Here is a 22,903-nt window from a genome sequence, read left to right on the forward strand (position 1 = left end):
ATTTCTCTTGAAAAATGAAAGCAGACAGCATGAGGTTTGCTCCTACATGGAGTGCTACCAGATAGGATTAAGAGCCAACTCCCGATGGGCATGGGCTTTGTGGTTCTCCACAGGCGCTGCCAATCTCTCCACTGTTCACAGTTGCCTGTCTGGACCAGGTAAGCATCTGAGCCTTCAAACTCCAATAATATGTAGTTTTAACAGCTCGCAGAGAGCACTGTATTATTGTCAAAGTCAAACATGTTTTCTTGACTTAGGAATATAAAATAACGAGATAAAAACACGAGCTTTGATTCAGAAAGTTGTAGATTTGAGATCTCATTCTGAAAAGTCAGTAGCTGTGTGAGCAAGGCTATAGTAAAGCTAAGCGATCTCTTCACACAAACATCCAAACCAACACTTAACACACCAAGCAAACATCAGGCCTAAGATGTAGCATGTGCAAACTCAGTTGGTAATCTGATCACTGCTTCCTCACTCTTGCTCATCTCAGGGACTACACCATACACCACACTCACATCATCTCTAGCCAGTGCCTTCACCCTCAACAGCATTGCCATGAGAAGTCATTCTCTTCCCATTCCAGCCCTTCAAACAAACTGAAATTCCTTCCTAAGTATCAACTCCGTTGCTGAAAATGTCTGTGTATTCAACTGTTTAAACTGTGGTAGGCCTGGGATGCAGCTTGGTTGGTAGGGTGCTTGCCTTGTATACACAGGCCCCAGGTTTAAACTTAGCACAGAAAACTATAGCAAAGGTAGAAACAACTAATTGTGCCTTCCAAATGCTGCTGACACAAATTTGAAATGCGCTGAGAGTGTGGTGCACACTTGCAATCCCAGCACTCCAGAGACAGAGGCAGGCAGATCGCTGTGAGTTCAAGGCCAGCGTGGTCTACATAGTGAGTTCCAGGACAGCCAGGGATACACAGAGAAATCCTGTCTCAAAATAAATAAATAAATAAAATTTGAAATGCATAGCCATTATTTTCTTTAATTTTGTAGTTGCTTTAAAAACATACATAAACACATACATACTCTGTCATATAACGGTAGCTATTTCCCTAAAAGTGCAAAAGTGCACATCTACAAAACTATTTACAGCAATCTATTTTTAACAGATGATAAACGAATTATGCAGAAGGCCACTCATCTGAAGCTATCTATATACTTTGAGTTCCTATACTATGAAATATGTGAGTACAGAGTTTGGATCTAGTTAATTTTGGTAGGTGATTTTTTTATTTGCAAGGTTTTTTTAATATAAATAAACATTTATAAAATTTTTAAAATTTTAAGAAATGCAACCTACTACATACATGAATAGAAACCCTAACTGACTAGCAGAACAAACAGCTGAGTCTCACAAGCACAAGCAGCCACACTTCAGCCAAGCACAAAGCACAGGCTGCCAACAGATCAGACCACACCCATAACGGGTACAGAAAGATGGAGCCCTACTTTACTTCTCTTTTTGTCTAAAAATACTCAGTGCTCAGTTAGACAAAAGTCTTTATCTTTTATGAGTATTACCTAATTTAGAAAATTCACTCTTTAAACTCAGCTTTATTTAAATTGCCTAATCAGTTTTTGGTTGTCTTGTTTGTTTGTTTTTTCCTTATTTAACAGCAAAAAAAAAAGGAAACAACCCCAATTGCCTGTAGACAGGTGACTGGATGAACAAGAGTGTGTACCTTCATTCAGGATTTTGCAGCCATGCACTACATGAGCCCTGGGATAAAGAATTGTAATCTGACTTAAAACAGTGTGTGTGTGTGTGTGTGTGTGTGTGTGTGTGTGTGTGTGTGTATGTGTGTGTGTGTAACTACTCGGTTCTCAAGGATGAATTCTGCAGAAGACAACATGAAAAACTAGGTTGAACATGCCAGGTTGCAACAATGCATGAGGGGATGTGGAGACGGCGTGGTAAGTAACGTGCTGATGTACAAGAATGGAGTCCTGAGTATGGATGGCCAGCACACACAAAAGGCTGGGTGCAGTGCCAAACATCTGTAGCCCCAAGAGAGTGCCAAGACAGGTGGACTCTGGGGACTTGCTGGCCAGCCAGTATAGCCAAAATGCCAAGGCCAGGTTCACTGAGAAATTGCTTCAACATTCTATGCAATGGAGGGGGTCAGTAAGATAGGTACTTGCTTTGAAGTCCAAGTTCAACCTCAGGTACCCTCATGGTGAAAAAAGGGAACCAATTCCTTCCAATTGCCCTCTGACCTTCACACATGTGCACATACAACACACACACACACACACACACACACACACACACACACACAGTAAATCTAATTTTTAAAAACAGAGTTATAAAGGAAGGCAAACTTTCACGGTGATAGATATTTTCCTTGGGGACCCCAGGCAAGCTCTGATCCACTGTTTCCAGCCTCAGATTTTCAGAAGCTTAAGTGTGGTATCACTTCATAGGCATGTATGTATCACAAAGTTTATCAGACTGAACACTTTTTAAATGTATAATTGCTCTCTTTAAAACCAATTACTTACTGCAGATTAATAACTAGTAGCAAGACCAATTTACATGGAAAGCTTGAACACTTTCAATGCATTAAGTTTGACACATGGTCACAATCTTTTCAGAAAAGACTTCCAAAAATGTATATGCTGCTAAGTACCAGAAACACTAATTGCTGATCACAAAGAAAAGTGTGTGCTAAAACAGCACTGGATCTTAGTGTAACTGTGCATTTGTAAAAAGGAAATTCAATAAACTATTATTCATTCAATTCTAGTCAATGTAGTTCCTTAGTCCCTTATTATATTTGATAGGAATCTTTTGTTTGTTTCTTTTTGTTTTTGTTTTGTTTTTCAAGACAGGGTTTCTCTGTGTAGCCTTGGTTGTCCTAGAATCGCTTTGTAGACCAGGCTGGCTTTGAACTCACAGCAATCCACCTGCTTCTGCCTCCCAAGTGCTGGGATTAAAGGTATGCACCCCCAACGCCAGGCCTAGGAATTGGTTTTTAATTAAATCATTTCACTGTCAGCCAAAACTACATTTTAATGTACTCACCTCAAAAACATTCATCAACCTGTTACTGGCATGTACTAGATTCTCCTTAGGACCCCCCTAGAAGCCATGAGGCCACAGACAATCCTCCTTAAGACGGGCTTGTGGCCAGGCGTGGTAGTGGTGCTTTTTGTACCACATTAAATGCTGCCTTTCTCACCTGCCTGTTCACAGTGAAGAGACAGCACACACTGCATTACCTCTCTAGCTGAGTTTGAGATTATAGTACTCTCTGAACAGAAACTTTTGTTTTCCAAGGTCTCCATCAGAGTTCCATGAATAAAAGGACTGTCTATAAGTGAGCTGACATCTTCAAACACTTTTGGGCAATCACAAAAAAGTGAAACATGCTCTCCATCACCCAGCTAGACAGGATGGTCGAGGGGAAGCAACTGGAACCCTGTTCTGTCACCACTGCCTGACAGTTTTACATTCTGCTTCCAGGATGGTGGAGGTGGCTAAAGATCCCACTGATGGCCAAAACTCACTTTTGATTCCTTCAAACCCTTAGATCCTCTATTGAGTGTTAAGTACCAATCCACTGTAACTCAAAAATCCTAAGTCTTACAGAAAAATCTTTATGTAGCTCCCACTATTCCTAAGTGGATAGTAACTCACATTAGCAGAACTTGTTCCTATTAAATTATTCTAAATATGGTGGAGCACACCTTTAATTCTAGCACTTGGGAGGCGGAGGCACAGGCAGGCGGAGGCACAGGCAGGCGGATATCCGTGAGTTCGAGGCCAGCCTAGACTACAGATTGAGTTCCAGAACAGCTAGAGCTGTTACACAGAGAAACCCTGTCTCAAACAAAACAAAACAAAACAAAAAACAAACAAAAAACCAAATTAGTCTAAATAATATAATAAGAGGCAGAAGCAAGCAAGTCTCTGAATTCCAGTCCAGCAGGGGCTACACAGTAAGACAGTCTCAAAAAAATAAAAAAATAAAAATCTAACAACCACTCTCTTTTTTTCTTCACAAATTCAGATTGGTCAAAACTTTAGTGGAAGCTCCTGATTTTAGAACCGTCCAAATACCACAATCACTATAACATCTATGACCATTGCAATGAACCCCTGCTATTCACTTCCTCTATAAACAAACTACAAGGAAAATAACCATTCACTAACTAGCTTCAGGGAAAAAGTATCTGGGTAATATATAGTGGAACACTGTTAACACTACAATCCCGACACGTTTTGCTGAACTGTTGGTGCTGTTCACATTCCTAGATGTCATGGGGTTAGTGAGAGTACAGACAAAGGCTAACCTTCCAGAAATTATTTCTATAGTTTGAAATACATACAAGTGAGGATAGCAATAAACACGGCAAAAGGTTTTTTTTAAGATTTATTTGTTTGTTTGTTTGTTTGTTTATTACGTATACAGTGCTCTGCCTGCACTGCCTGCATGTACATCTGCAGGCCAGAAGAGGGCATCAGATCACATTATAGATGGTTGTGAGCCACCATGTGGTTGCTGGGACCTCTGGAAGAGCAGTCAGTGTTCTTAACCTCTGAGCCATCTCTCCGCCCCCCCCCCCCCACACACACACACACTTTTTTTTGGAGACAATGTTTTTCTGTGTAGCCTTGCTTGTTCTGGACTCACTTTGTAGACCAGGCTGGCCTCAAACTCACAGAGATCCACCTGTCTTTGCCTCCCAGAGTGCTGAGATTACAGGTGTGCACCACTGTGTCTGGCCAAGGCAAAGTTTTTAAAGAGGGGGGCCTACTTCTAATTGTTGAAGTTTCGAAACCTGGTGGGAAAAGATGCAAATGTCCTATTATCACACTGGTGGGCATGCAGAGCCACATAACCTGTGGGAATAGTTTGGAGATTTTCATATAAAGAGATACAACTACTTACCAAAGCTTGTGAGTTGTAAGGAGTTCAACGAGACAGCAGCTGAGGAAAGGGTCTAGAGTCTGAATTCTAGCTCTGCCGCTTATTACATGGGTTAAATTTAAGCAAGCTATGTACCCACTCCAAGCCTCAGTTTGCTAAACTGTACAATGAAAATAATCCATAAAATCATTGTGAGGTTTAAGTTAGGTTACTATGTGGCACAAAGTAAGACTTCAGAATGTAATTATCAAGCCTACTGTGACAATTACGCTATCAGCTAGTCAAATGAAGACTCTGAAGTAAAGAAAATTTAAAATACATAGCATGCCCACAGCAACTGTAGTACAATGTAGTATTTAACTGCGATGAGCCACAGTGGTAACCCAACACTGTGGAGGCACAGGCAGAAAGAGGAGTTTAAGGTCAGCCTAAACTACAGTTGATGTAGATTGTATCAATAGTCAAATAAATACTGTCCGGTTTGACCACCATAGAGAATTGCAAGCAAATTAATTTACCTCCTGAGAGAGTTTGGTATTATTAACTATAAAATGAATACAGTGCCACTTAGCTTAGTATAATGCTTGACACTTAACTAAAACCTGGAATGTTTTCTCATGCTACAATGAAATAGATAGATTATAACCTTGTATAAGGTCGATCCATCACGGTCCCAATTTACACCTGTTTTCAGGGTCACTCCTGTCTCTGTCTCAGGATGCCTAGTTCAAATAACAAATTATATCATAATTCTATTCAATTATAAATTGCATGGCCACCTTTGGCTAAAACCGAACCACCTTGAGATTTCCCGAATGTTCTTTCACCCCCTCCTTCTGTGGACCAGTACTTCACTGGACAGGCTGGCCTGGGAACTCTCTATCCTCTTGCCTCTGCCTTCCAGGAGTTGGATTACAAAGGATGGTGGCGCCCACTCTCTCACATTCCCCTTTTGGTGACAGGATCCTTTTGCCCCCCAACTCACCATGACCCACTTCCAGCACAGGCTCCAAGTCTAAGATTCCTCTTTAATCTCACACTTTGAGACAGTGTCATGTTTTCCAAACTTAATCTTTCTTAAATTTCTATCTGAATTCCAAAATAAAGGTTAGAGATCTAAAAATATGAGCACTACAGTAACAGCTTAAAAGTTTATCCTGAAAAGACAATATTTTAACCCAAAGAGAAATACTAATAATAGGAATTTCAGCAACTGTGACAAGTTGAGTGAAGCTCATTGAGGACAGTTTTCATTCTTCAGATCAAATAGTTTGGGCAGTTTTTTACATGTTTACCCAGTAATAGTGGAGTTCTTTCGGTTCTGTCTTTCACTCCATACAGGCTACTTAACTTGTTCCCATCAGCCCTGAGCTCATGGAGCACATGTGTATCAATGATGTATACTAGTGGGACTCAAACCCACACCCACCCCAAAGCTCTCCAGCCCAGGTGTCTTTCAACTTCAGTGCGCACAGCCTCCTACAGCAGGCAGAGCATCATCCAGCTGTGTGACCACTGCCTTCAGCTCAGCTCCACTCTTCCTTACTACTCTCCCACCTCAATTCATCCACTTCATTGTATTCTATTCTCTTTCTTCTACCTTGTTTCCCAAGCAAAAAACAAGAATATCATTCCTGATTCCTGCCCACAATAGGAGTTGCATCCCCAGGACCCACATGGTAGAAGAGAGAACCTTTTGTAAATTGTCTTCTGACCTTCACATGCATGCTATATGGCACACTCAGAAGGCCTCCTCCCAAGCAGACAAGGCAGACATATACATAGACTTGTACAGACACAAGCATGCTGGCGAGAGCACGCACACTTTTTAAAGACTACATCAAAATCTGGAAGTTACTTAGCACACAGTCTTTTGTTTGTTTTGCTGTTGGGGGGTGATTTTTTTGTTTGTTTTGTTGAGGAGGGATCTCTAGCAGGCCAGGCTAACCTCAAACTTAGCAGTTAAGAGCACCTGTTCTGTGGAAGATCCAAGTTCAGCTCCCAATACTCACATGGTAGTTCACAACCACCTGTAACGCCAGTTCCAGATCTGATGCAAAACACTCATGCACATAAAATAAAGCAAATCTCAGAAATAAATCAATAAAATCAAACATTTTCCCAGTCTAGTCTGAGTAAGACTTGCTAATTCCTAGTTCACAATGTCTTTCTTTCTTCTTTCTTTTTTTGAGACAGGATTTCTCTATGTAGCCCTTGCTGCCCGGGTACTGGAACTGGCTGCCCGGGTACTGGAACTGTAGACTAGACTGGCCTTGAACTCAGAAAACCACCTGTGTATGCCTCAGAGTACTGGTATTCAATGCATGTGTCACCACATCTGGCCTATCACACGTCATTTTTTGAAGATTATCATACCCTATCTCATTTCATCAAGATAATAAAGATAAACTGAATTTAAAAAATAAAACACAGGAAGTGGAGATGGCGCAGCAAATAAATAAAGTCCTTACCCAAAGAGAGCCAGGAACAGTAGTACATCTCTGATCTCAGGGTTTTACAGAAAGAGAAGACTCTAAAAATTCACGAGCCAACCAGCCTGTGAGCAAGAGACTCTGCCTCAAACAAGATGGAAAGAGAGGACTAACACCCGAGGCTGTCCTCACTTGTACATGCATGCTGTGGAATATGCACACCCTCAACCAATCTCAACCTCAACCTCCCCCTCCTGCCCCTCTGCAACCAGGTTACAAAATCAAGCAGAAAAAAAAAAATACATTCAAAATATGCATTAATTCAACTCTATAAAAACCAGCAGTAAGAGAGAAAAATAAAGATTTTACAGTTACATCCACAGACAAACTTTAACCATTCACTACAAACAGGAAACACTATAAAAGGTTTTTACAAACACTAGCTTACTTCCAACTGAAAACTATAGGCCTGAAAACCCACTTTATATAAACAACAAAATTAATTGTTCACATTCAGTATAACATTTCAGAACATAACAGATCTAAGCTGAAGCGGGTGTGGTGGTGCATGCCTTTAATCCCAGCACTTGTCACCAAATAGCAGAAAGATATTCACATTCCCGAGACATACATATATACCTTCCTGTACTTCGGGGGCAGGGAAAAAAAAATTTTTTTTTTTTAAGAAAAAAATTTTAAAAGCAACATTACCACCAAAGGAAAAAAAAATCCTCTATATTTTCCAGATTTTTTTTTTTTTTTTTTTTGTAGTTAACATTTGTAATGTAAACAGGGCTCTGAGTAAGCAGCTCCTAAGAGAGTTAGCAAGCAGAAGTGAGATGGACTAGCTTCCTGCTGCTGAGCTAAGTGGTAAGTTGATGAATGGGAGGATCCCCATGTTTAGAAGCTACTGCCACCAGCAGCAGTTGTGACCCCAGATTCAGAGTTCTTACAGCCAGCCACCTGCTAGTTTCAACTTCCTGGCCTCTAGGACCTCTAGGTCAAGAAGATGGGCCTATCTACTTGAATATATCACTCCAAAAATAACCTCAATTTTAATTCTTCCAGACCACACATTACCTTTCTTTTTGGGGGGAGGGTGCTGAGACAGAGCTTCACAAGGTCCAGGATAGCCTGGAAGTCCTGATCCCCCATCTCACGCACTTTGAGAATGAAGGGTCCCAATCCTCCTCTCTTCACCTTATCCAATAACGTTATCAACACCAAATGTCCTATATAAATGGCCTCTCTGAAATTGTGAATAGAGTTTGATTCATAGAATGGACTCTGAAAGCTATAATAGGTGTCTGCTACATTTAAAATATGCATTGCCTTTGTTATTCCTTCACTCCATTTTATAAGCATAATATATAAGACGTAGTTTTATTAACTGAATTTGCCAGGTCAGTATGAAAAATTAAAGTTTCTTTTATAACTGGCATGGTGGAAAATGCCTGAAATTTTAACACTCAAGAACGAAGTTAACAAAATTCTACCAGAGGTAATCGGGAATTATTTTATGTATAGTGTATGCCAATTAATGGACTGATATAAAATATTAACACTCCTGTGGTAGTTTGAATAAAAATGGCCCCTATAGGTATACAGAGGGTAGCACTACTAGGAGGTGTGGCCTTGGAGTAGGCATGGTTTTATTGAAGGAGGTGTGTGTCTTAGGGACGGGCTTTGAGGTCTCTGAAATTCAATCCAGTTCACCTCCTGCTTCCTGTGGATCAAATACAGAACTCCCAGCTCCTTCTCCAGCACCACTCATGCTTGTCATCATGATGACAATGGACCACACCTCTGAGACTGTAAGCCAGCCCCAGTTCAATGTCTTCCTGTGTAAGAGGTGTCTCTTCACAGCAATGGAAAGCCTAACTAAGACAGCCCTAACACTGCATGATCCTGCTTTTCTAAATTGAATAAATTTCCGTTAACATAAAAATGCAACTGCTGCTTTAAGAATTTCTTCCTTGCTGCCACCAGGCGTGGTGGCGCACACCTTTAATCCCAGCACTCGGGAGGCAGAGGCAGGCAGATCGCTGTGAGTTCGAGGCCAGCCTGGTCTACAAAGTGAGTCCAGGACAGTCAAGGCTACACAGAGAAACCCTGTCTCGAAAAACCAAAAAAAAAAAACACTTCTTCCTTGCTAGGCTTGGTGTTACATACACCTGTCAGCCCAGCGCCCAACAGAGTAAAGCAGAGCAATCAGGAGTTTGAAGCAAGGTTGGTCTACACTGTTAGACCTCATCTCAGAAACCAAAACCAAACCAAACAACAACAATAAAAACCCAGATAAATAAAATGTTCCTTTTTCTCTGGAAAGTACAAAAATGTTTAAAAACTCAATTAGCTCCACCCTCCAGACTACTCACTGAACAGCGGCACATGCACAATCCCAAATCATGCTCCTGCACCCTGACAGTCATTCTCCCTTGAGTTCTCCATAGTGAATCTAAATTACTACTAGAATGATGGATCTGACAATCACATGCTCACAGCCCCAGCAGCTAAGGCTGAAGCAGAAGATCACAAGTTCAACACCTGCCTGAGCTACATAGTAAGGGCCCAGTCATAAAAATTTTTTCTAATTTAATCTAAAAATAAATTACTAGTGGGATGGAGGTACATGGAGGTACACTTAACAATTCCTTTATCAAAGACTGTTTTACTGACCATAGAAAAATTTAAAGATAAACAAAATGGCACACCCATATAATGGAATATTATGCAAACATAAAGTTAATTAAGTATGGATCCATACTAAGTGAATAAACCTTGAACACATTACACTAAGTGAAATATCCAATTACAAAAGGCTCCATATACGAAGCTTTACATCACTAGTGGAACTTGCAATGGAGCAGTCTCTTAGTTCCATAGTCTAGCACCTCATCATAGTATTGAAGAGGTGACATATAAATTAGTATGCTACAAATCCATCCCAAGGTATACATATACATAAAGATAAACTAAACATACCCACACAAACCCTTGGCTAGACACCCACAAAAATACAGTCTAAGACTTCCCAATTAGGTTGAGACTATCATATAAACTTCATAGCATACTTGTATGAATCTCAATGCAGTGCCTACTACACTAGCTTCTTGTCTACAGAGCTGTACACAGGTGATGTTACTGCCCTGAGTACTGTAGGCAATCACAACACGGCGGTAGTTGTCATTTTTGAAACAGGGTCTTCGATAGCTCAGGCTGGCCTCAAACTCACTATGTATCAGGATAACCCTGAATTTCTTCTGATCTTCCTGCTTCCACCTTTCTAGTGCTAAGATCACAGGCCTATGGTTTTATGATGCGCTGGCAATCTAGCAAAGGACTTTGTGCATACCTGGCAAGCACACCAACTAAGCTACATACCCAGCCTTCACAACAATATTTATATAGCTTAACATTTAAAAAGTGGTTTTTAAAAAGCATGTGTAAAGGAATTTTTTTAGATTTGTTCATTTATTTTATGTATATGACTGTTTTGTCTTCATGTCTGTCTGCACACCAGAAAAGTGCATTGAATCCCACAAGACTACAGTTATAGATGGTTGTGAGCCACCATGTAAGTGCTGGGAACTGAACCCAGGGCCTCTGGAAGAGGAGCCAGTGCTCGCACCAGACCTGCAAGCACTCTTTGTGCAAGAGCCTCCTGTAACCACTCCTCATTAAAGAGGCCTCTCTCCTGCAAGTAGAGACCATCACAGAAAACGGTAAGTGGACATAATCCAGAGACTGTGGGTAGCCCAGCCCCAGTGGATACCTCTACATCACAACTCCTGAATCTGTGCACAGGGAACATCATGGAACAGGGGTAGACAGATTGTCAGAGCCACAATGCAAGGAAGTCTGCTATGAAACAATCTCTCCTAGGAACGGCTGCATAAACAAGATGGGAACAATGGCAATTACCAATGTTAACATGAGAGGGGAAGAATTTGCAAGTATTGGTCAGCCTTGAAACCATATACATACAAACAGCAAAACCTGAACAGGTGTGTGTGTGTGTGTGTGTGTGTGTGTGTGTGTGTGTGTGTGTATGTGTGTGTGTGTGTAAAAGAGTTTATCAACTTGAGAGTGGAAGGAGATTCTGGAGGGGTTTGAAGAAGGGTAGCTAGGAGAGGCTGGAGGAAGGAAAGGGAAGGAGTAGTATAATTCTATTTCAATTAAAAATGTTAAACATAGGCCAGGTCTAGGGGGGAGGCCTTTAATCCCAGCACTAAGGAGGCAGAAGGCAGCAGATCTGAGTTTCGTCTACAAAGAGAGTTCCAGGTCAGCCAAGGCTACACAGAGAAACCCTGTCTGGAAAAACCAAGCTAAAAGAATAATAAGGAAAAAGAAAAAAGAAAAAGAAAATGCTGTGTGTGTACAGCCTGAACTGTTCAATTGTGAATGGCAGTGACAGGTGCTACATTACTGACAAGCCTGAAGAGATGCAGGAAGTACAGGACTCTTTTCCAACCAAACACCCAAGAGGCAACTGTCAGGGACAAAAACTTCATTGTTGTGTCAGAGCACAGAGCTGGAAGAATGCTGGATTTCTCTGGTGATAAAAATACTGTTTAGACAAAGACGGTGGTCAACAGCATTGACTTACACATTGCAACAAACTGAATTTATGTAAAATTTCCCAATAAGCCTGTGTGCCACCTCCTCCCAAAAGAGGGAAACCGGTTTTTTGCTTGCTTGTTTGTTTTCCCAACGCACATTCTTAAAGTGAAAATACTAACATCTACACTTTGGCACAGACCAGGGTGTTTGGAGAATAGGTCCCACCAACTCACTCCCTGCAGCACTGTACCTAGCAGCATACTGTATTCCTGACTAAAATACCATTGTCTCTCAAATCTGGTAAAAGAAACGTAATAATTATTTAAGTTGAGAGCTGTTCCTCCATATTTTAAGGATATTTTTGTTTCCAAAAGGGATTCTAACTAAAATAGACATCCTTATGAATAAATGAATATGAATAGATATACAAATGTGTTCATTTCCAAGGAAAAACAGAAATAGTTACTTTCTCGCCCTTTCAGACAGCAATAATTAACTTCCCTTATTCAGCTTGGCTCAGCTCAACTTAGAACAGTTTAACTTTTTTGTTTGGTTGGTTTTTTGTTTTTCAAGACAAGGTTTTCTCTGTGTAGCCTTGGCTGTCCTGGACTCGCTTTGTAGACCAGGGTGGCCTCGAACTCACAGAAATCCGCCTGCCTCTGCCGCCCACCATACCCAGCTAGCTGCCTGTTTCCAGGGTGCCTGGCTATGTGAGTTTGGTTTTTTGTTTTAATTTAATAATCACTTGGCTACTTCAGTTTTTAACATTAAAACTTCTTTTAAAGTCAAGTTTTTTTGTTTGTCTTGTGTTTTGTTTTTGTTGGGGGGGGAGGATGGGCTTAAGACAGGGTTTCATTCTGTCTCATTATCCCAGAACTTGCTCTGTAGACTAGGCCACCCTCAAACTTAAGAGATCCACCTGCCTCTACCTCCCAAGTGCTAAAGGTGACATGCAACACCACCACAGATGATGCTTTGTTTTTCTTCTCTTTTTTATGTTTTTTTTTTTTAAGATTTATTTTATTTTATGTATGAGTGTTCTACCTGCAAGTACACTTGCATATCAGAAGATGGAATTAGATCCCAGTAAAGACAGTTGTGAGCCACCATGTGGCTGCAGAATTGAACTCAGGACCTCTGGAAGAGCAGACAGTGCTCTTAACCACTGAGCCATCTCTCCAGCCCTTGTTTTGTTTTCTGAGACAGGGTTTGTCTGTGTAATCCTGGCTGTCCTGGACTTGCTTTGTAGACCAGGCTGGCCTTGAACTCACAGCGATCCACCTGCCTCTGCCTCCCCTAGTGCTGGAATTACAGGTGTGCTCTACTGCACCTGGCTTAGGTGGTGTTTTTATATTTTTGGTTGTAAGCCTAACCTTTAACAGCTGAGCCATCTCTCCAGCCCTGGTGGTGTTTTTTGTTGCTGTTGTTTGGTTTTTCAAGACAGGTTCTCCTGGTGTTAGCCTTGGCTGTCCTGGACTTGCTTTGTAGACCAGCCTGGCCTCGAACTCACAGCGATCCGCCTGCCTCTGCCTCCCAAGTGCTGGGGTTAAAGGCATGGGCCAACACACCCGGCTGAACAGTGATTTCTTAAGAGTAAAACACACACACACACACACACCTCCCCTTGACCCTACTAGTTAAAGGCTCATGGTACAAAGAAGAAGGGCAGAAAGAATCTAAGAGCTGGAGAAGGGGAGAAGTGCTATGAAATGCTGTCTTCCTGACATGATGGTGTTGCAGTCGTGGATTCACTGTGTCTGTGGTTGTCTCAACAAGGTCAAGTCAACAAGCTTAGTGAGCACCCGATGGGCAACACTAACTGGACTCAGTGAGTTATTAGCACAGAGTAGAAGACATTTAAAAAAAAAAGATAGGTGACACGTTAGGGTTGCCTGGGAGTAGTGGGAGGGGTAGGAACTGGGGAACATAAGATCAAGATATATTGTTTATACGTACAAAATAGTCAAAGTATAAGACATATTCTAAAAAATAACAGGCTGGGGCTGCTGGAGAGATGGCTCAGATGTTCAGGGCACAGACTGCTCTTCCAAAGGTCGTGAGTTCAATTCCCAGCAACCACATGGTGGCTCACAACCATCTACAATGTGATCTGATGCCCTCTTCTGGAGTGCAGGTGTACATGCAGGCAGAGCATTGTATACATAATAATAAATAAATCTTTTTAAAAAGTATTTTAGGACTGGAGCGATGGCTCAGAGGTTAAGAGCACTGGTTGCTCTTCCAAATGTCCTGAGTTCAATTCCCAGCAACCACATGATGGCTCACAACCATCTATAATCGGGTGCCCTCTTCTGGCGAGCAGGTGTACATGCAGGCAGACACTGTATACATAATAAATAAATCTTAAAAAAATAAATTAATTAAAAAATAAAATAAAAAGTATTTAAAGCATCATAAAGTATGGAAAAACTCAACATTTTTCTTAAATTTATCTAAAGATTCACTTTGTGCCTTCCATTGGGCACAGTTGCATATCTGTTTACAATGCCATGTTTTTAAGGACATTCTCAGTGGACTGTCAGTCCTTACCTCACACAATAAATGCACTATTTCTCAGTAGAAAAAGCCACATCAACAATACTACTTTTTATTTTTCTTTACCACATAAGAGGTAGTTTGAGCAACATCCATACAGCACTAAGTTAAGAAAATGGCTACAGAAGAGACAGACTACAGGAGCCTGTGAACATGCTGTAATAAGACAGGGTCAGGGCACATAAAACCAAAGCAAGAAATTAGGAGCTCATTCTAAGTAATCCATCACTCTGGTAAAAGACTGGTCACTTAAACTGTACAAGCCTATGGGCTCTTGGATAGCTGTAACCACTGCTACTTGAAGATGTAACCATCAAGACTGGGACCGTGGTTTTCTGAAAGTAACACACACACACATGTAACTCTCCCACAAGTACTTTTTTCAGAAAGTCAAGGTTAAAATTAAAAAAAAAAAAAAAAAAACAGAAAGTCAAGGTTCCTCTATGTAACTCTGGCTGTCCTAGAACTCACTATGTAGACAGGCTGGCCTCAAACTCAGAGATCAGTCTGTCTCTGCCTCCAAGGTCTGGGATTAAAGGTATGCATCACCATTGCCCAGCCCAAAAGTACTTTTACATGTATGAAATAAAAATGAAATCAAACTGTAATGTGACAATTCTTTTTTTGTTGTTGTTTTTGGAGACAGGGTTTCTCTATGTAGTCTTGGCTGGCCTCAAACTCACAGAGATCTGCCTGCCTCTCCCTCCTGAGTGCTGGGATTATAGGCGTGTGCCGCCTCTCCCCGCTGCTAATGTAACAATTCTTACATGCTAAACTTTTTCCTAAGAACACCTTACATAAAAAGTACATCAGTAACTAATGAAATTGTCAACTGTAGATAAATTTCTCTTATTTAACACAGACTTAGTTGTACGCCTTTAACTGAACACATCTTTGAGGCTGAAAATGTATGACTCAATGGTAGAGTGCTTGCCTACCATGAGCAAAATGCTACTAGAGTGTTCCAAGGAGTGCTTTTTCTAAAATTACCTTTTTTGTCACATTTATTTACTTACTTACTATATGTGCCATGGTGCAAATTTGAAAATGAGAAGGCACTTTGTAAGAAGTGGTTCTCTCCTTCCTCTATGTGAGTCCCATGCATCAAACATGGGTCATGAGCTTGGCAGCAAGCACCCCTGCCTACTAAGTCATCTCATAGAACCACTATAATTAGTTTAACCTTAAGGCAGCACCAAACAAGGCAAACAAAAACATATGAATTTATCCTACAACTTTTATTTTATTAAAGTAATTCTACTGTATATGGAATCATAGCCACTGTATGACAGTAAGAATGTCCTTAAGGAGAAAAAAAATTGCTACTTAAGTAATTATTGTCGTGAGGTGACTTGCCACATTCTACTGTCCAAAAATACAAGAGGCATGAGAACACCAAGACAGGGTCTCATTATGTAGCCCACACTGCCCCATACTCTTTTTAAAGGCTCTCTTTCATTTTTATTCAGCATTACATAACATTCACCTGCGACATAATATGCAGCATAGCCTTCTAGCAGGAACAGATGACCACAGGTGAGGGTTTTCCATGAGTCAGAAAAATGCTTTCTTTAATGTTCTCCATGTCCCTGGACACATAATAGAAACTGACTCCAGAGACATGACTATCTCACCCCATGAAAGCAACTCAGGCAATTCTTTTTTCCTTATCTTCACTATTGAGCCAATAGACACAGGCCACTCCAGGGATGACCAAGCCCATTATGATTAGGCCACGGAGGCTCTTGACCACATCTCCACACTCACTCCACACTCCATACATGAAACACACACACTCTGAGTCCTACCCAGCTCTTCACAGGTGGCCCAGCTTCACCTCCTTTCCCACTCTTGACCCTCCTGTCTCAGCCCCCCAGGTGCTGAGTTACAGGTGTGCACCACCCAGCTAGGCCTAACACTACTCTGCACCACAACTTGCAGCGTTACCCTTGTCCAATATTAAGTTCCCCTTTCCAATAGATCCTCTCTCACTGAATAAAAAGCAATGCTTTCATGGTGGCAACATCTGCTAGAGTGAGATGTAATAGAATCTTACTTTTGTGAGAAATATTTATCGCCTTTATTGAAAAGCAATTCATCAAAAATCACCCCCTGTAGCTAGGCATGGTGGCACACACCTTTAATCCCAGCACTCGGGAGGCAGAGGCAAGTGGATCTCTTTGAGTTCGAGGCCAGCCTGGTCTACAGAGCAAGTTCCAGGACAGCCAGAGCTGTTACACAGAGAAACCCAGTCTTGAAAAACCAAAAATCACCCCCTGTAATGTTAGGGTGGAGATTCAAGCCTTTTCCTTTGGTTTATATTTTCTGATGTTCTTTATAAAACAGTTATTTACTTGGTACTGTGCATTAATGAACAATTTGGGTTAAGGGATAATAAATTAAGTAAAGTAAATGTGGCAGAACAAATGCCAGCAACCCTCTCAGTCAACAAAGTTCAACTGCTAAACAATAAATTCACTATGACAGGAGCAGAGTCTCTAGAACCAGGAGGTTGGAAACATACCATATTTTTTGGACTACAAAACTCACCTGACCCTAAGACAGACCTAGTTTTTAGAGCAGTAAAACAAGAAAAACAGCAAAAACAGCAATCGGACCATAAGGCACACTCTAACAACCACCCCCCGACTTTTGGGGGTGGGGGTGGGGAAATGTGTCTTATGGTCCGAAAAATATGGTAGGAGAAGCTGTGAGCACCTGAGAACTGACAGGAAATCATCTACTGACTTGGTAACACTGACTGGGAGACATCAGAGAGTAGCAGGAAATGTCTGTAGCATTTAGATAGCTGACAGGCAAAACCAACTCAAATCAAAATGCTGAAGTAGAGTGTTCATTACAGAAGGAAGGGGCAGGGAGTTGCACACAGCACAGTGGCTCAGATGGACTTCTTTCACTACAGAGAAATAATCTGAATAGACTGATCAGTCACAAAACCAACAAACTCTCAGGGGCATTGTACAATTAGCACTGGGATAAAGAAGAAATTCAGGATACAGTTAAGAAATTAAGTCAGGTCTACTCTCATGTCCACAGGAGTGCCATAGCATTTGTGTAGACATATGCACACACACAGAGTAATTTTTTTATGCACAAGTTGATGAATATGGACTGCATTAATCCTAGGGCAGTATTTCACATATAAACTCAAGTAGATCAATGCTGGATTCTAATAAAGATAACCTAGTCCATAAAATAAATGGATCCTTTAGCTTTAACCAAACCATTCTAGTGTGTCATTCAAAGTTACTTTGACATTAAAATATGTATTAAAATTTGTAACAGGGGGCTAGAGAGATGGCTCAGAAGTTAAGAGCACTGACTGATCTTCCAGAGGTCCTGAGTTCAATTCCCAGCAACCACATGGTGGCTCACAACCATCTACTTTGTGATCTGATGACCTCTTCTGGCCTGCAGGTGTACATACAAGCAGAGCATTGTGTACATAATAAATACGTCTTTTTTTTTTAAAAAAAGAGACCTTTAAAAAATTTTTCTTCTAGTAGATGCTGGGCAGTGGTGGCACATGCCTTTAGTCCCAGAGCTCTTGAGGCAGAGGCAGGTGAATCTCTCAGAGTTTGAGGCCAGCCTTGTCTACAGAGCGAGTTCCAGGGCAGCCAGGGCTACATAGAGAAAACCTATCTTGAAACCCCCTCCCCCAAATTGTAACAGTGTACCTGCAATCAAAGGTAGTTTTCCAGCACCCATGAAAGCAGATCACTACCACTCATAACTTCAGGTCAAGGGGAACTGACACCCTCTTCCAGGCTCCATGGGTAAATGCATCCATGCTCATATGCACATAGAAACACGCAAACACACCCAAACACACACACATAATTTAAAAATAATAAATATACACTTTGGGTTTTGTTTTGTTTTGTTTTTGAGACAGGATCTCACTATGTAGCTTTGGTTGTCCTGGAAATCACTATGTAAACCCAGCTGGCCTCAAACTCACCTGCCTCTGCCTCATAAGTGCTGGGATTAAAGGTCACATATGTGCCACTACATCTGGCTTAAATATAATTTTTTAATTATGAAAGAGCCAGTGTGGTGATATATACTTATAATCTCAGCACTTGGGGCCGAGGCAGGAAGATGCTAAATTTGAGGCTAGACCAAGCTAAACAGAAAGACTCTCAAATACAATAACAAATACATATGTAGGTTGTTTCTTTTCTTTTTCTCTTTTTTTTTGGGGGGGGGGGTGGTCTCTGTATAACAGAGCCTTGACTGTCCTGGACTTGCTTTGTAGACCAGGCTGACCTCAAACTCAGCGATCCTGAGGGCTGGGATTAAAGACATGCACCCCACGTCCAGCCTGGTTATGTTCCTTTTAATGTGAAATAAAATACAAAAATCTGATTTTTATGATTATTGTTGCTTAGGAGTTAAGAGTGCTAGACATGTAAGCTTAAACTGTATGTACATATTTATACAAAAGCATACCTAAATCTACTTCACATGACCATAAAATTCAAGTCTAGATTATGTCCACATACTAGTCCCATAAAACAAATCAATAAAAAGGTAAATTACATATTAAATAAAAATGCAAAAATGTTTAGGCCAGATAAGAGAATAATTTCTAATTTTACAATTATTCATTTGGTAATTTCTATGCCACTTTTTTCAAAATTCTACCTAAAAAGTTGCTTTAATCAACAGGAAATGATGCTTATAGCTTGGGGTGGAAAGTTAAATAAGAATTCTTGTCTCAGCAAAACTCTAAAAACTTGCATATAATTAACTCACAGGCATTCTCTTCTCAGGGCTGACTTAAACTTCAGTCAGTAGCATGACGGCAGTGCATGTGAGGCCACTGTTCTAGCCTGCGGCATCACAAGAACAAAAGCCCTCATGTACATCCCAGAATTTTTCACTTAAGAGCACAAATATGTACACCCATACACTAAATACTACTCAAAATAGTGACATGCATTACTGTAGCTAATATACCATGGAAATACAGGGTATTTATGTGACACACCAGCACTCCACCCTCATGCCCCCAGCTCTGCTTTTGAGAGAGGAGTAAACAGGAAGTACAGTCTGCAAGGACACGATAGTTACCAATTTTTGTGCCCTGAAATTCCCCCCTAAAACTCTGAGAACTGTTTGAGCTGGTAAGGAAGTTCAATCAAGTGTTGGCCACCAGGACCTGAGATCAATCCCCAGCATAACGCCCACGCAGTAACCCTCCCTGCAACCCCAGCACAGGCACGGACAGCCAACCTGGCTGATCTGCAATGCCCCAGGTCCCAGTCAGATTCTGTCTCAAAAGGAGGGAGCAGGGAGAAGCTCAAGGAACCACACCTAGAGGTTAACCTCTGGATTATGTACAAGCATATGCAAAAGAATACTGCCAAGTTCTGTAAGTAACAATAATTGTTTGTCTTTAACAAAGGCTTAGTAAAAGAAAAATGTTTGGCTTTCAATCTCATTTTAACCTACAGCTCTAGTAAAAAGCAAGGTACGACAGAGCCAAAGCAGGAGTGTGTAAGTCCATGTAAGTCACCAACACTCAGCCTTCAAGGATTGTTATCTTAAAGAGAAATATGGAGTAGGCACCCTCAAAAAGTTTTAAGTGGAGCCAGGCACAGTGGCTTGTTTCATTTTAGCACTTGGGAGGCAGAGGCAGGAGGATCTCTGAGTTTAAGGCCACCCTGGCCTACATAGTGAGTTCCAGGACAGCCACAGTTACTGAGTGTGAGACCATGTCTCAAAAAATAAACTGAAACAAAACGAAACTTTTTTTTTTTTTTTTTTTTTTTTGGCTTTTCGAGACAAGGTTTCTCTGTGACAAAACAAACTTTTAAGTGTTGTCACCTCCTTTCAGACCACATTTCCGTCTCTGTCTTTCCTTGCCCCAGAGTTCTCTTCAATTTTACTGCCCCTTACTATTTATTTCAGTGTGTTTCCACTTTCCATATTAAAAATAATTAATTTCAGTTACTTTTTCTTCCTGCATCTTTCTTATTTCCATTAATTCTGTATAGAACTATAAACACTTTCAGCTACAGAAACATATGTGCACTGCACCAGCTCCACACGCTCATTTAGCAAATGCGAGCACCTCCACAGCCATCCACTGCCAAGTACTGAGATTCAGTCCAGGGAATGAGGCAAAGTTGCATCCCTAGGGGCACAGACAACACAACTGTACACTAGGGGCAAGGACTTCAAAGAAGACTACGGAGCAGAGTCCAGTCTGCCCAGGAAAAGCCAGAACTTGAGCTCAGGACAATACAAACAACGGAGGATCTCACAAGCACAGCAGTAACTCTGGTTTTCATTTTCTATAACATAGACAGCCACCTGCTGCAATTTGCTCTGTTCTGTGATAAAACACTGTCCAAAAGCAACTCTCTGGCTAATTTACCAGCTCCTGCTTGAGTTTCCGCCTTAACTCCCCTCAATGATGTACTATGACCTGGAAGTATAAGCCAAATAAATTCTTTCCTCCTCCCAAGTTACCTCTGGTCCAAATGTTATCATAGCAACAGAAAGGAAACTGGAACAGCAAAAAGGGCTCTTGAAGGTAGAAGTAAAATAACTGACTTCCACTTTACAAGCCTGACCTGGTTGCTCTGCTGGAGACAGAACAGAGAAACAGTAAGAGGACGACAGGACTTGAGGATGGGAAAATGGGTGGATTTATTTTTGAGCGTCTCTGTGCCTGTTTTTTTGGGATAAAACACTGGGCCTTTGCACATGCTCAGCAAGCACAGCCACCGAGCTGCGTATCCCTAGAGGCCCTGCATTTGTTCTTAACCTAGCCTTTAAGATACATAAAAGCATATGTTTTCATGACACCTTATTTTAATGTGGAGTATCAAGAAGGTCGGCTAGGTTTTCAGCAACAGGAGCTGACAGTGAGCCAGGTGAGGAAGACTGGAATGGAAACAAGGACTAGAGGAAGAGCAGCCGGAGAATGAATTCAGCTGTGGTTTTTTTGTTAATAGGAACCTATTAGATATCTAGCTGAAAATGTTGATTAGGCAGATGGATCTACAAGACTGGAGAAGGAATTCAGCTGTGGTTTTTTTGTTAATAGGAACCTATTAGATATCTAGCTGAAAATGTTGATTAGGCAGATGGATCTACAAGACTGGACGTTAGAAAAAGATTCAGACTAAAGATAAAATTCTAAGCCTGAAATACATGGTAATTCTCACTAGATAGGATGAGATCACAGAGACTAAATATAAATACAGCAGAGGTCTAAACACAGACCCTGGGAACACTGCCTCCTTTTTTAAAAAACTCTGGAGCAACAGAAAAGAAGCAGAAGAAGAAACTGAGAACACAGTATCTGAAAAGCAAAGGGGAGAAAGGTTTCAAAGATGTAATTATCAGTCAAGCCAAATGCTGCTAGCTCAACTGAAATGAGTATGGACAACTGACTAGGGAATCTACCTCCGAAGTACAGCTATGGTAGACTGAATAGATAGGAGCTGAACAGACAAGTAATAACTAACTGATAACCAAAAAAACATAACTTTTTTTTGAGGCAGGGTTTCTCTGTGCAGCCTTGGCTGTCCTGGAACTCACTATGTAGACCAGGCTAGCCTCGAACTCGGAGATCCACCTGCCTCTGCCTTCCTAGTGCTTGGATTAAAGGTGTGTGCGTGTGTCACCACCGCTCAGCTAAAACACAACCTTTTTAGAACAGTAACTAAGGAAAGAGATGAACATGTTGTTGAGGAAGACTTTTTAGAAGATGGGAGATTTTTCATCTTTATCTATATATGATTAGTTAAGAGTGATCCAGTAGAAATAGGACAAAGGTACATGCTGAGTGAGAGGAAGACTGGAGCAATTAATATCCTTGACCAGAGAAAATGAACAAAACCAAGGGTGAGAACAGAAACAGAAGATGCATAAGGCATGAGTAGAGATGTAAGATGCCCAGGAAATGTTTTCTGATTGCTTTCATTCTGAGTTTACAAGAAACTAGGTCATCAGCTGGAAACGGAAAAAAAAAGGGGGGGGGGGTGCAAGAGATGACGAACGAGGTGTAAACAGTCATTCAGGAGAAAGAAAGCACTGAACCAGGGGAAAGCAGTGAGATTACAGACTAAGAGAACATGTAAGGTTATTGAGGCCAGTGGGAGTATCTGAGAAGACTTGGGCACAGTCAGGGTAAAAAAAAAAAAAAAAAAACTGCTGTAGAAGCTATGGGTGACAGGCGTTCAGATGAATGCAGTGATGGAAGGATGAGTTAAAGAGACCAGAAAAGTGAATACCTTGGGTTCAAACCAGACAAAGAATACTCAAGAGGGGTTATGGAGAAAAGAAACTTAACAGCAAAATGACTCTACCAGAAGTGGACCTGGGGAGAGGGGGGAGCGGGGAGCTAGAGAGATGGTTCAGAGGTTAAGAGCACTGACTATTCTTCCAGAGGTCCTGAGTTCAATTCCCAGCAACCACATGGCACCTC

General features: G+C 41.2%; 1 long non-coding RNA gene across 1 annotated transcript in view; it reads right to left on the bottom strand.

The window, feature by feature from the left end:
- The window catches only part of LOC127208682 (uncharacterized), a 51,629-nt gene that overhangs the window by 17,317 nt on the left and 11,409 nt on the right, over positions 1-22,903 (bottom strand). The window lies entirely within an intron of this gene.

This window comes from Acomys russatus, chromosome 25 (genome assembly GCF_903995435.1).
Source record: "Acomys russatus chromosome 25, mAcoRus1.1, whole genome shotgun sequence".
NCBI lineage: Eukaryota > Metazoa > Chordata > Mammalia > Rodentia > Muridae > Acomys > Acomys russatus.